A 12,607-nucleotide genomic window follows, 5' to 3' on the forward strand; every position below is an offset into this window, starting at 1 on the left:
TTTCTGCCTGTTTGTCCAATATAGTGTTTGTTACAGTCCTGGCATGGATTTTGTAAATGACATTTGTTTCGCTGGTCGTTTGTATAGGGTCCTTTAAGTTCATTAGCCGCTGTTGGTAGGTTTGTGGGCTACCATGATGCCAAGGGGTCTGAGTAGTCTGGAAGTCATTTCCGAGATTTCTTTGATGTATGCTAATGTGGCTAGAGTTTCTGGGCGTATTGTGTCTGCTTGTTTGTTGTTGAGCAGTTGGTGGACTGTGTTTATTGGGTTCCCATTCTTCCTGAATATGCTGTGTAGGTATTTTTCTTCTGCAAACCTACAACTAGAACTTCAACCTGAGCTTCAAATCTTCTCAAAAATCGCAGCTCCTTGGTATGTTGGATGTGAATCTTTAGCTGCCTTTGCAGGACTGTCATTCTCTTCAGCATCGCTTGGAGAAAGGCAGTATCTGTAGCTCTTCCTGTAAATAGTCAGCCTTTTCATTAGATGGATGATACAGAGGTTACAGTTCATCTGAATTCCTTTCTTTATCTTTCAACTCTTCATTTCTTTTGTGAGCTGAACAGAGGTATCACTGAAAGACTTCATCTCTGCAATGGTATTCTGAAATCTGAATGTATTCTGAGCTAGTTTTTCAATTTCTTTGCTTCAACTTTTATTTCTTTTCCTCCACATCAGAACATGGAGATATTAGTACCTCTTACTTGCAGAAATGAATTATTCTTAAACGGTCTACTGCAGTTTCTGTTGTTTTGCTGATGCCTCACTGATCCCATGGATTGTAGCTTGTGTTAGCTCACAACATGCTGTATGCCTGGAATTGCTGGATCAGCATTGACTATGATGCAGAGCATCAGCGATATCGGAGAGGATTGACTGTGCTTACATTCCAATACTATTGACCTGCAAGTGGAATTGGTAAACTGTCGTACATTGAAAGCATCACACTCATTGGTTTCATCGTGGCTTCCCATTTCTATTTTTTTTTAGAATTTGCAGGGGTAGTATTTTGGCACATGTCCTTGTGTCAATATTCGTCAATAATTAATAATTTCACCAGTTTCTGAGGAGAAATAACTTAGGTTTCATCAATATTTTGGATGATTTGTTGATGGTGATGTTTTCCAGAAGGCTGTGAGTGTGAATCTCTGTCTAATCCATGTACATCATCAAGTCCCTGTTTGATGATGAAGGGCTTATGCCCGAAACGTCGATTCTCCTGCTGCTCAGATGCTTCCTGACTAGCCGTGCTTTTCTCGTGCCACACTATTCGACTCTGATTACTTCATGGCAGGATAGCAGATGGTCTTTGTTGTATCCTGAGGTCAGTGCAGTCTGGGTCAGTGCACAGCTCGTTGTAACAGAATCGCCTTTGTTCCAATGCACTGACTTTGCCAATGGCTGTTTCTGCCATGTGTCTCACAAAATTGATCAAAGACTGGGCATTTCCTTAGTGCTTGCAGAAGGTCACACATGTTTGAGTGTTCTATTGATTATGTCAAATGTCGCTTTTGTACTGCAGAGCTGTAAGCTTGATTGACCTGCTATGTACTTCTGGATTAGTGGTGCTGGAAGAGCACAGCAGTTCAGGCAGCATCCGAGGAGCAGTAAAATCGACGTTTCGGGCAAAAGCCCTTCATCAGCCCGAAACATCGATTTCACTGCTCCACGGATGCTGCCTGAACTGCTGTGCTCTTCCAGCATCACTAATCCAGAATCTGGTTTCTAGCATCTGCAATCATTGTTTTTACCTGCTATGTACTTCTGTTTGTTCCTTCAATCTCCTTTGCTGCTTTAAGTCTTTAGTTTGACTGGCAATTTCTTTGTCTCCCACCCATGGAAGATTTCCCCATTGATTGTGGAAGAGCTGAATTCCAGAGGTGAAGTGAGAGTGACAGACCTTGACATCAAAGCCACAATTGATTGAGTGTGGCATGAAGGAGCCTGGAAAAAATTGGAATCATGGAAATAGGGTTGGAGTCATACCTGGCACAGAGGTTGCGGTTGGTGGAGATCAGTGATCTCAGCTCCAGGACATCTCTGTAGGAGTTCCTCAGGGTAGTAACCTAGGCCCAACCACCTTCAACTGTTTCAGCAATGACCTTCCCTCCATAATAAGGTCAGAAGTGGGGATGTTTGCTGATGATTGCGCAACATCAGCACGATTCACCCACCTCAAATACTGAATCGGTCCATGCTCAAATGCAACAAGATCTGAACAGTAATCCAGGTTTGGGCTGACAAGTGACAAATAACATTCGTGCCACACAAATGCAAGGCTACGACCATCTCCAATAGGAGATAATCTATCCAGTACCCCTTGTCATTCAATGATGTTACCATCACTGAATCCTGCACTAACATCATCCTGGGGGTTACCACTGATCAGAAACTCAACTGGACTTGCCGCATGAACACATTGGATACAAGAGCAGGTCAGACCCTAGAAGTTCTCCAGTGAGTAGTTCATTTCCTCACTCCCCAGAGACTGTCTGCCATCCACATGGTACAATTTAGGAATGTTATGGAGTACTCCCCACTTGTTTGGAGAGGTGTAGCACCAACAACACTGAAAAAACTTGACACCATCCAGGACAAACTAACCTGCTTGATTGGCACACATCCACAAGCATCCACACTTCAGTTACAGAAATGTGCACTATATATCCTGAGACAGTACCTTCCAAACCACTTCCAAACCAAACTAGAAGGACAAGGGCAGCAGATACTTGGGAACACCATCCCCTGCAGGTTCCCCTCCAAGCCACTCACCATCCTGACTTGGAAATATATCACCGTTCCTTCACTGTTGCTGGGTCAAAATCGTGTAATTCCCCCCAAGTGGGCATTGTGGGTCTACTTACAGCATATGGACTGAAGGGGTTTAAAAGGCAGCTCACCACCACCTCCAGGGCAACTAAGCATGGGCAATAAATGTTGGTCAAGCCAGTGATGCGCACATATCAGGAGCAATTGAGGACTCTGTGTCTGTACTCAGAGTTTAGAAGGATGAGGAAGCATCTAATTGAAACTTGCAGAATACTGAGAGGCCTGGATAGAGTGGGCATGGAGAAGATGTTTCCACTAGCAGGAGAGGTTTGGATCCAAGGACCCAGCTTCAGAGTGAAGACATGACCATTTAGAACTGAGGTGAGGAGGAATTTCTTCAACCAGAAAGTGCTTAATCTGTGGAACCCATTGTCTCAGAGCACTGTGGAGACCAAGTGATTGATTATTGTTAAGACTGAGATTGACAGGTCCTTGATTGGTAAGGAGAAATTGCAGGGAGAAGGCAGGAGAATGGGGTTGAGAAATGGTAGACTAGACCTGATTGGCTAAATGGCTTAATTCTGCTCCTGGTCTTATGGTTTTCTGGTTTGTGTAGACCTTTATTCCCAATTGCTAAGCAAATCTGAATGCCTTGCTTTTCTGCATTATACATATCCAAATCGATAAAGTATTGCTCTGAATGTTGCGTAAACAATTTAAATTTTGTTAGGAGGTTTTCTGTTTACCAATTTAAACTAGGGAATTTTGTGAATATTCTCAGAACATGCTTTTGACCTTCTGTTGCATATTATCATCTGGCTTGTGTTTGGATCACTTGCCCAAGTGCGTTAAACTGGCTGCTCAATGGTGATCTGTCGACTTAGCAGAAAGCTGTGTTTCCACCACTCTCTCCATGTCATAATGAACAAAGATATTGAGGATTGTCTGATGCACTTCAGCATGATTTAAGATTGTTATCCATATACTTCACCTATTGATTAACTTGATTGCAGTTAATTAACTGTTCAAGCACATGAGCCATGGGGTCTCAGTGGTTAGTACTGCTGACTCACAGCGCCAGGGACCCGGGTTCAATGCTAGCCTCAGGTGACTGTCTGTGTGGGGTTTGCATATTCTCCCTGTGTCTGCGTGGGTTTCCTCCATGTGCTCTGGTTTCCTCCTACAGTCCAAAAATGTGCAGGTGAGGTGAATTGGCCATGCTAAATTATCCACGGTGTTCAGGATTGTGTATGTTAGGGACATTAGTCGGGGTAAATGTAGAGTAATAGGGGGATGGGTTACTCTTTGGAGGTTTGGTGTGGACTTGTAGGGATTCTATGATTGACCACATCGGCATGTTGTTTTCCATAGCTGGTCACCATGTTCTGCTCGTGATAATGCTCTAATAATCAATCTATGATAGGTGACTGATTAACTCCATGGGTTAGTTTATTTAAAACAGTACAATGCAAGTTTTTGGAGCAGATGTTTTAACAAACCCACTGATTTGTGTGTTTGTAGCTTGCAGACCTGTTACAGACTAATTGACAGGCAGACTCACAGCGTTGTATGCACACAACATATGGAGTCCTTCTGAAGTTGAGCTCTCTTAAATACAGGGCACACACTCTCTGAATCTGTCTCAGGCAACATTACAGCAAAACCTTAGTCAAGGATGCGGGTTTTTATTGAATCATAGAATCTCTGCTGTGTGGAATCAGGCCATTCAGCCCATACTGACCCTCAAAAGAGTATCACACTCAGACTTGCTGCACCATACCCCTGCACCTGTGCATTTCTCATGGCTAATTCACCTAGCTTGTACATCGCTACAAACTGTGGGTAATTTAGCTGGCCAATCCACTTAACCTGCACATCTTTGGACTGTGGGAGGAAGCCAGAGTACCCAGAGGAAACCCACACAGACACAGGGAGAATGTGCAAACTCCATGCAGACAAGATCCCAAAACTGGAATCGAATGTAGGTCCCTGGTACTGTGAGGCAGCAGTACTAGCCACTGTGCCACACCTAGGAGAAAGTGAGGACTGCAGATGCTGGAGATCAGAGTCGAGAGAGTGGTGCTGGAAAAGTACAGCAGGTCAGGCAGCATTCGAGGAGCAGGAGAATCGACGTTTTGGGCACAAGTCCTTCATCAGGCCCAAAATGTTGACTCTCCTGATCCTTGAATGCTACCTGACCTGCTGTGCTTTTCCAGCGCCAATCTCTCAACACACCTATTAGCATTCTATGGAGTACCCTAAAGGAAGAAAGAGGTGGAGAGTCAACTAGGATTGAGGCAAGAAGTAGAAGTTAGGGCCTGTGCCACCAAAGGCACAACAGCCATTGATTGGGCAATTAAAATCAGTGCACTCAAACTGCCAGAAATAGCTGAGATTCAAGTGGGAACACGGAGGAGATAGAGGTATTTGAAAATGTATTGAATTTTTAACATGAAGGCTTTGTTTAACAGGGAGGCAGTTTAGCACAAAGGATGATGTATGAAGGGAAATTGGTTAATGTTAGAATGTGGTTAGCAGATGTCTTGATGGGCTGAAGTTTGAGGAAGACAGAATATTATTGCCCCAAGAATATGAAGCAAACATAAAGTGCAGTATTTTCATCATAATCTGAACAGCATGAGATTAAATTCTGTAATAGGATTTACTTGTCATTGCTAATAGTTTTCAAAGATTGTAGACACACCTTAAAAAAAAATCATGCAACCATCAGTTTCTGTTCACTTCCAATATTAGTGTTTATTATTGATTCATAATAACTGCACAGCTCAAAACTGAACATTTTGAGGGTCAACACTAATAAATCGCAAGGTTTTCGTGCAAGGCATCCTCCACCACACAAGCTCAAAGCCCAAGGCTGGCACTCCTGTGTGGTACTGACAGAGTGCTGCCCTGTCAGAGGTGCTATCTTTCAACCAGTGATCCAGCTAGTCCCTCACATGCATGTGAAATATCCCACAGCATTGTCTTGAGAAAAAAAATGATAAGAATTATCCGCAGGGCCAATGTTTATCCCTCAACAATCGTACAGATTAGCTAATGAAGTTGTTACCCCGTTGCTGTTTGCTGGAGATTACAGCCTGCTGCATTCCGTACAATATAAAAGTGAGTACAGCCAGTTCTTCTGTAACTCAATGGTTGCATTCTTAGTCAACCCCGCATCACAGAGAAATCATCCTTTAGAAACAGCACTTCAAGTGTTGGTTGTGTAAACACGTTACATCCAACTCCATGTTTTAAAAGTTTGCACCATAAAAATAGCATCCTCAATTCGTTAATCGCGAATTGATGAAATGCGTGTTACAGCAGAGTAACCTATACACTTCATGTAGTACCTCATAGGCTGTGAAGTGCTTTGATCCATCTCTGGTTTGAAAGGTTTATATAAATGTTGGCCTTTCTTTATACCCACTGATATTAAACTGTTTTATATGTGATATTTAAGTGAAGGTTTCATTTGAAAAGTTTTGTAAGCAAATACTGCTCATTGTCAACCACATTCTCCTCCTCCTCCATTCTATTCCGTTTTTATCAGATTTGTAGATCACCTGCCAGTCATTTAGGGTCTCAATTGTTTGCAGTTCAGAGGTTTATCTGTGCACTGATGTAATGTGTTGTTTCTGTGTCATAGCATGAAAGAAAAATTTTGTTAGGAGGTTCCTTTAAAACATAATGAACATGAGCTAATTCATGTATACGTCGCAACCACATCTGGGTGTGACTAACAAATATCAAGGCTTTTTCTCATTGATTGAACACTTGTCTTACCTCACTAATAGGTGTTGATTGTTATTACCGATTCTTGTTGTGAAGACATGGCACATTAAAATGACAGCCACATTAGTAGAATGTTTGTGGGAAGGTTGTTAACAAAAAGATGATATGAGATGGAGTGTGTAAAACAATCGAGGCTGATGAATTTTGACGTTAACTTGTTGAGCTCAGAAATGTGTATTCAGCATGGAAATGTATAGGAATAGTAACTAATAGACTTTTTCCAATGTGGCAGAAAATGGACAGTTAAACCTAATAATGTAGTTGCTGTGTTATAAATTAATGAAATCGTTTCCAGGTGATTTCACAGCTGGAGTTTGCAGGGTTGTGGGGGTTTGCAGTTACTTATTTCCTGTGTTGCTTGATGCCATAAATAATAAAGGAACTTATGGCAGGTCAGGTTGCCTCTTTTTACTGGCATTTGCTGAACAGAAGAGTAGTCAGAAACAGAAATTCTCATAAATTGCAAATTCATGTTACAAAGGATGGTGGGGTTAGATGTTCTGGCTAGCTTTTTTTTGTTCAATTTAATTATCTTTCATAACATTGATAATCCTAGAATCATAGAATCCCTACAGTGCGGAAGCAGGCCATTCAGCCCATCGAGTCCGTACTGACGCTATGAAGTATATCTCACCCAGATCTATCCCTGTAACCCTACATTAAACATGGCTAACCCACCTAGCCTACACATTTCTGGACAGTACAGGGCAATTTAGAATGGTCAATCTACCTAACCTACATATTTTTGGACTATGGAAGGAAACCAGAGCTCCCGGAGGAAACCCATGCAGACACATGGAAAACATAGAAATTTCACACAGACAGTTGCCTGAGGCTGGAATCGAACCCAGGTACATGGCACTGTGAGGCAGCAGTGTGAGCCACTGTGTCTCATGAAATAATAGATTTATTTTAAAGTGAAATCTTTTTTACATCCCTCCTTGCTTACTCTTCTCTGCTTTCATTCACTGTGGGCCATGATTAGTCACTTGGATCTTTGAAGTGTATGTATCGCCCAGATTTGAAATTGTATGCAGTTAAGTTGGAGAATTTCTGTACTTGTCCATCCCTGAGACAGAAAAGTTTCAATCTTCCAATCTAAAGACAATGCATCTAATTCGAATCTAAAACACTGATGAGGCTAAGTAAATTGGGAAAAGTTAATTTAGCCTTTGATGGAATAGCCTTTTGACATTTTAAGTTTCAATGCACTAAAACTATCTACCCTGTTTTGTTTCTGTTTTATAGGAGCTTACTGACCAGTAGCAGAAATGTCACAGTTAAAGGTAAGGGTCTCTTTACAACTTATGTAAGCCTTGAAACACTGCTAGTTTTCTTAATTTATTTGTCCAATGCCACATAGGAGTTTTCTTTATTTTGGTAAATAGATTGTAATAGTCATTTATTTGCATATGCCAATTGATTTTAAATTGTGATTTGGATATGTAATCTGTTCAGAATTAAATATGGTAAATTATGATATGGAAAACAATTTGGGTTATAGGTTTGTCATCAGCAATCTCCTGACACCTGACAACATATGTAAAATAACTTCAAAGACAAAAATAAACATAAATACTCACAGGCCATTTCCAAGAATTTTAATCTAGGAACATTCTCAAATCTTGCTTGCTGTTTAAATTTTTTTTTCGAATGGAAACAATTACTGAAATTGTGCTTAGACAGATCGAATGAACATACTTAACACTCATTTCATTTGTCAAGTACTAAGCTTGTGACATATTAATAGTAAATTCAGACAAGCGATGTTTCTGACAGATACAACAACCTAACTTAGTTGACTGTATTTAGAAAGATATTAAGTTAGAGACCAAAATATAGATTGAGTGAAATTGGGATGCTTTCTTTCAATCATAAATGTCATTACTATTAATAGTTGATTCCAGAAGCTTTTCAAACAATTACAGTTTGAGTGTTTACATTAAAGGTATTGACACTTCCAGAAGGAAAAGGAAGGAGACTATTGGAGTTCCCCATTGACTTCCTGTTAAAAGAAAGTGAATAAAAGGCTGAAATGTTAACTTCAAAACAATGCAAGGAAACAAATCCCTTCGTTATCGGTTCTTTATTCTGACAGTCATATTGTAACCAGGTTAGGATTGCAGGTGGTTATTGGCTTCAATCGGTTGCAGAACCTTCTAACTGCAAAATAAATGCTGGTTTTGCAGTTGATAATTTGAGCGAAGGACTAGAAAATGGAGCTATGCAGCTATTCAGCCCGGCATGCATCATTTAGACTCAGTCACGTGTTGAGAACAACAAAATAAAGTAATTAAAGAATTAATATGGGGTCCCCAACATGAGCTGCACCAGGCATGCACATCCTAATATCTCTTGGATCTGGAATCGTGACTCCGTTAGCTGTATCAGGACAGTGTGAGCATCTCCGTGTGATAGTTACACAATCCCCCCTCAACTGAGGGTCTCTGTCTGGCTTTGACTGACTTGCCAAACTTTCTTCCTAATACTCGCCTTTGTTCTGCTGCCCTGCTTGTTTCCCAGCCTCTATCTGACCTCGCTGTCATGTCAGCTGAAATACTACCAAGTCTGGACTGTAATTCTGATCATTTCCTTTCTTTTCTGCTGATGGGAAGCGGTTATACAGACAGGGTTAGGGAGAAGGGAATGTGAGGGACCCTGATTTATACTAGGCAGAAATACATCCTGTTGGGTTGTGTTGAGTATCTTGAGAGCTCAGTTGACTCCAGTTTACTGGGTCCCCGTTTCCCAATGCCCTGAAACAGTTGATCTGGGTGGGAGGTAGACAACCATTTTGTTTCCCAAGCGCCAAAACCTTCCAAGACCAACCCATTCCCCCCGAAAAACAAAATAATTGACCAAACACTCCTCTCTGAATGCCCCAACTTCCCTCAATCCAGGACAAGACCAAAAAAAAGGGATAGACGCCTTAAACCTGCTCTGCCATTCAACAGAATCAAAGAATCCATACAGTGTGAAGCAGGCCACTCAGCCCATAGAATCCACATCAACTCTACGAGGAGCATCCAACCAGACCCACCCTTCTATCCTGTCCCTGCATTTACCATAGTCCACCTAGCCTACACACCCCTGGACACTGTGGGCAATTTAGCATGGCCAATCCACCTAACTTGCACATCCTCAGAGAAAACCACACAAACACTGGGAGAATGTGCAAACTGTACACACACAGTTATCCAGAGGGAGGAATCGAACCTGGGTCCCTGGTACTGTGAGGCAGCATTGCTAACCACTGAGCCACCATGCTGATTTGGGATCAGTGGCCTGCCCTGCAGCCCATTATAGAGTTAGTGCTGCTGGCCTTTTGGATTGTCCAGTAGCTCCAGGATAGGATGTCCTCAACAGTGAGGGCTCAAAGTCTAAGTTTGCAATGGGGAGGGATTACCTAATGTCTCCTCCCAAACATCACCCTCCCGCCACCTTCCTGGTGAGTGACAGCCATGCTGGGGAAAGTGGTCACCATGACATAATTTGCATTTTACCAGAAAAGGGATTAAAAAATTTATTTTAAAGGAACATCATAATTCAGACACTTCACGCCATTACGAACAGAACTAGTCCAATCTGTATGTGCCAAATTCTACACTTCTGAAGTATGTTCTTTCTTCAACCAATTCTAAGTAAAACTCAAGTGGCAGCTGTAAGAGTCACAATGATTTCACACTTTGGCATTGCGGATCAACACTTTAAATCATTAAGTGTTTAATAACAAACCCATTTTGACATCCCTATGATTTTATAATATGTAAGGTCAAAGGTCACACAACACCAGGTTATAGTCCAACAGGTTTTTTTTAAAATCACAAGCTTTTAGAGCGGTGCTCCTTCATCAGGTGGACTCAGTGCTCCAAAAGTTTATGATTTCAAATAAACCTGTTGACCTGGTGTTGTGTGATTTGTGATCTTGTCCATTCCAGTCCAACACTGGCATCTCTACATTGTAATATTTGGGCTGTGTGATGATGATGTGAGAATAACCAAGCCATGTGAGTAAAATCCATGATATTTTTACTATCTATTTTGATCTAAGAAAAGTAAATGTTTAACATTTCAACTTTCATTTCTACTGCATTTACCAAATTTAACAATACATGTCTCATATTATTAGTTCAGTTTTTTTCTTTAAGATCAAACATATAGTTTACAGTATCCTTCAGATAATACAAGTAAACTGAGATAGATAATGGTTTCATAAACATTTACATTTATACTAAAAATGATATTTTCCTTTAAGTAACTCTTCTTGTAAGGCAATTGGAAACCCTAATCCTAGTGGATTAAAATGAGTGGAAGTGCCCTGTGTCATTCTAATTTGGAGGATATGATATATAACTTAATATTTTGGCCAATTAATATATTATTCTTTGAGGTGACACTACATAGTGGCAAGCTGTGTATTCTTGTTCTGTCACCATGATAATCCAAATATTTTTCAACTTTCCATTAACAATCAGAGTGGTGTAAACTAAAGCAATGGGAGAGCAGAGTAAGGGGTGTTGATTGTCCATTTGAATATGGGAACCTGAAGGCCTCTATCTGCCTGTGCCAGTAATCATCATTGCAGTGTGGGCATGGAGGATGTCTTCCTTACTGCCTTTAGGAGAATGCACACTCCCAGCTAATACAGTTATAGAGTAAAGTGGACATGTCTGTATTGCATGTCCCCAGTTGCTTGGAGGAGGTGGAAGTTTGCTGTCTCCTTCAAGTAACTTTTGCAACATTTGAATTGCTCAGACATTTCAGAGGCTTGTGTGGGACTTGAGTTGAAGGCTTGGCCTATACCAGAAGAGTGTAAACTGGACCTGCCAGTGCTCTGAAGCCACACAGCAAATCCATTGAAAGACCACCACTTTGGAGAAGGGGCAAGTGCTTTGTTTTGACTAGGCACTTGGTAATAATACCATAGCAGAGAATGGGTACCTGATTGGGCTGGGTGTGGGCATAAGTACATAGCTTACCACAATGCCACAAGTTTTATATTGTAGTGTGGAGTTAAATTAATTTGTTTTATACTAAAATATGATTTCCTTTGTTACAAGTCATAGCTTTCTAAAGTACAATTAAATATTATTTTGAATTAGATATACTATACCAGGCCAATAACTGTTTATTATTTAATATCTAATGATTCTAAATTAACAACAAATACCTATTTACTATAAGATATAAATGTAATTATAAAAATGAAGATTTATTGTCCTTCACTTCAGGTTTCCTCCATGTATTGGTATCCTATCATTTAAACTCTTTCTGATGAACTTTTACTTTAAGTCACAAAAATCTTCTGTACAGGACGTAGGACTCTCCCCTTTCAGTATTTTGTATGAGCTTGGGTCTTTCTAAACAGTCTTTGTTTGATTTCTCCTAGAGTTGTATATATATAAATGTCGTTCCAAGACAGCAGATGTGAAGTGATCTTAAAATTGTCTTATCTGTTTACTATCTCACCAGTTGACTGTGTGGTGTGTTGAATGTGTTAGCTTGTCTACTAAATTCGAGTGAGTATCAGGAGGGGGATTGACTAGTAGAATGGTTTGTGATGTCGTGTGACACCAACAGTAGGGGTTAATTGCTATGCCACAGGTTACCATGAAGTGCCCACCTGAGACATACTGACCTTTTGGGTTAAACTTCCCACTAATCACCCCTCTCCAGTGAGGGAGCAGCCTATGGTCTTTTGATCTTCCACTTTCAGAAAATTTCAGCTGTTCATCACTAACCTGTAATTAGAACTTTTAATTAGAGGCATTGCTTTAATTTGTTCAGTCATTCATGGGATGTGGGTGTCGCTGGCTAGGCCAGCATTTATTGCCCATCCCTAATTGCCCAGAGAGCGGTTAGAGTCAACCACATTGCTGTGGAGGTGGATGTAAATCAGACTTGATAAGGATGGCAGATTTCCTTCATTAAGGACATTAGTGAACCAAATGGGTTTTTCTGACAGTTGACAATGGTTTCATGGTCATCATCAGACTCTTAACTCCAAATTAAATAAAAAATTCAAATTCCACCATTTACTATG

At 40.7% G+C, this 12,607-nt stretch overlaps 1 protein-coding gene across 1 annotated transcript in view; it reads left to right on the top strand.

Moving 5' to 3' along the window:
• ahdc1 (AT hook, DNA binding motif, containing 1) overlaps positions 1-12,607 on the top strand; it is a 207,661-nt gene that overhangs the window by 152,186 nt on the left and 42,868 nt on the right. The window contains exon 4 of the mRNA XM_072547958.1: positions 7,813-7,850. The gene's annotated coding sequence lies outside the window, so the exon portion shown is untranslated. The remainder of the gene's footprint in view (positions 1-7,812; positions 7,851-12,607) is intronic.

Source organism: Chiloscyllium punctatum, chromosome 27 (genome assembly GCF_047496795.1).
Source record: "Chiloscyllium punctatum isolate Juve2018m chromosome 27, sChiPun1.3, whole genome shotgun sequence".
NCBI classification, from domain to species: Eukaryota; Metazoa; Chordata; class Chondrichthyes; order Orectolobiformes; family Hemiscylliidae; genus Chiloscyllium; species Chiloscyllium punctatum.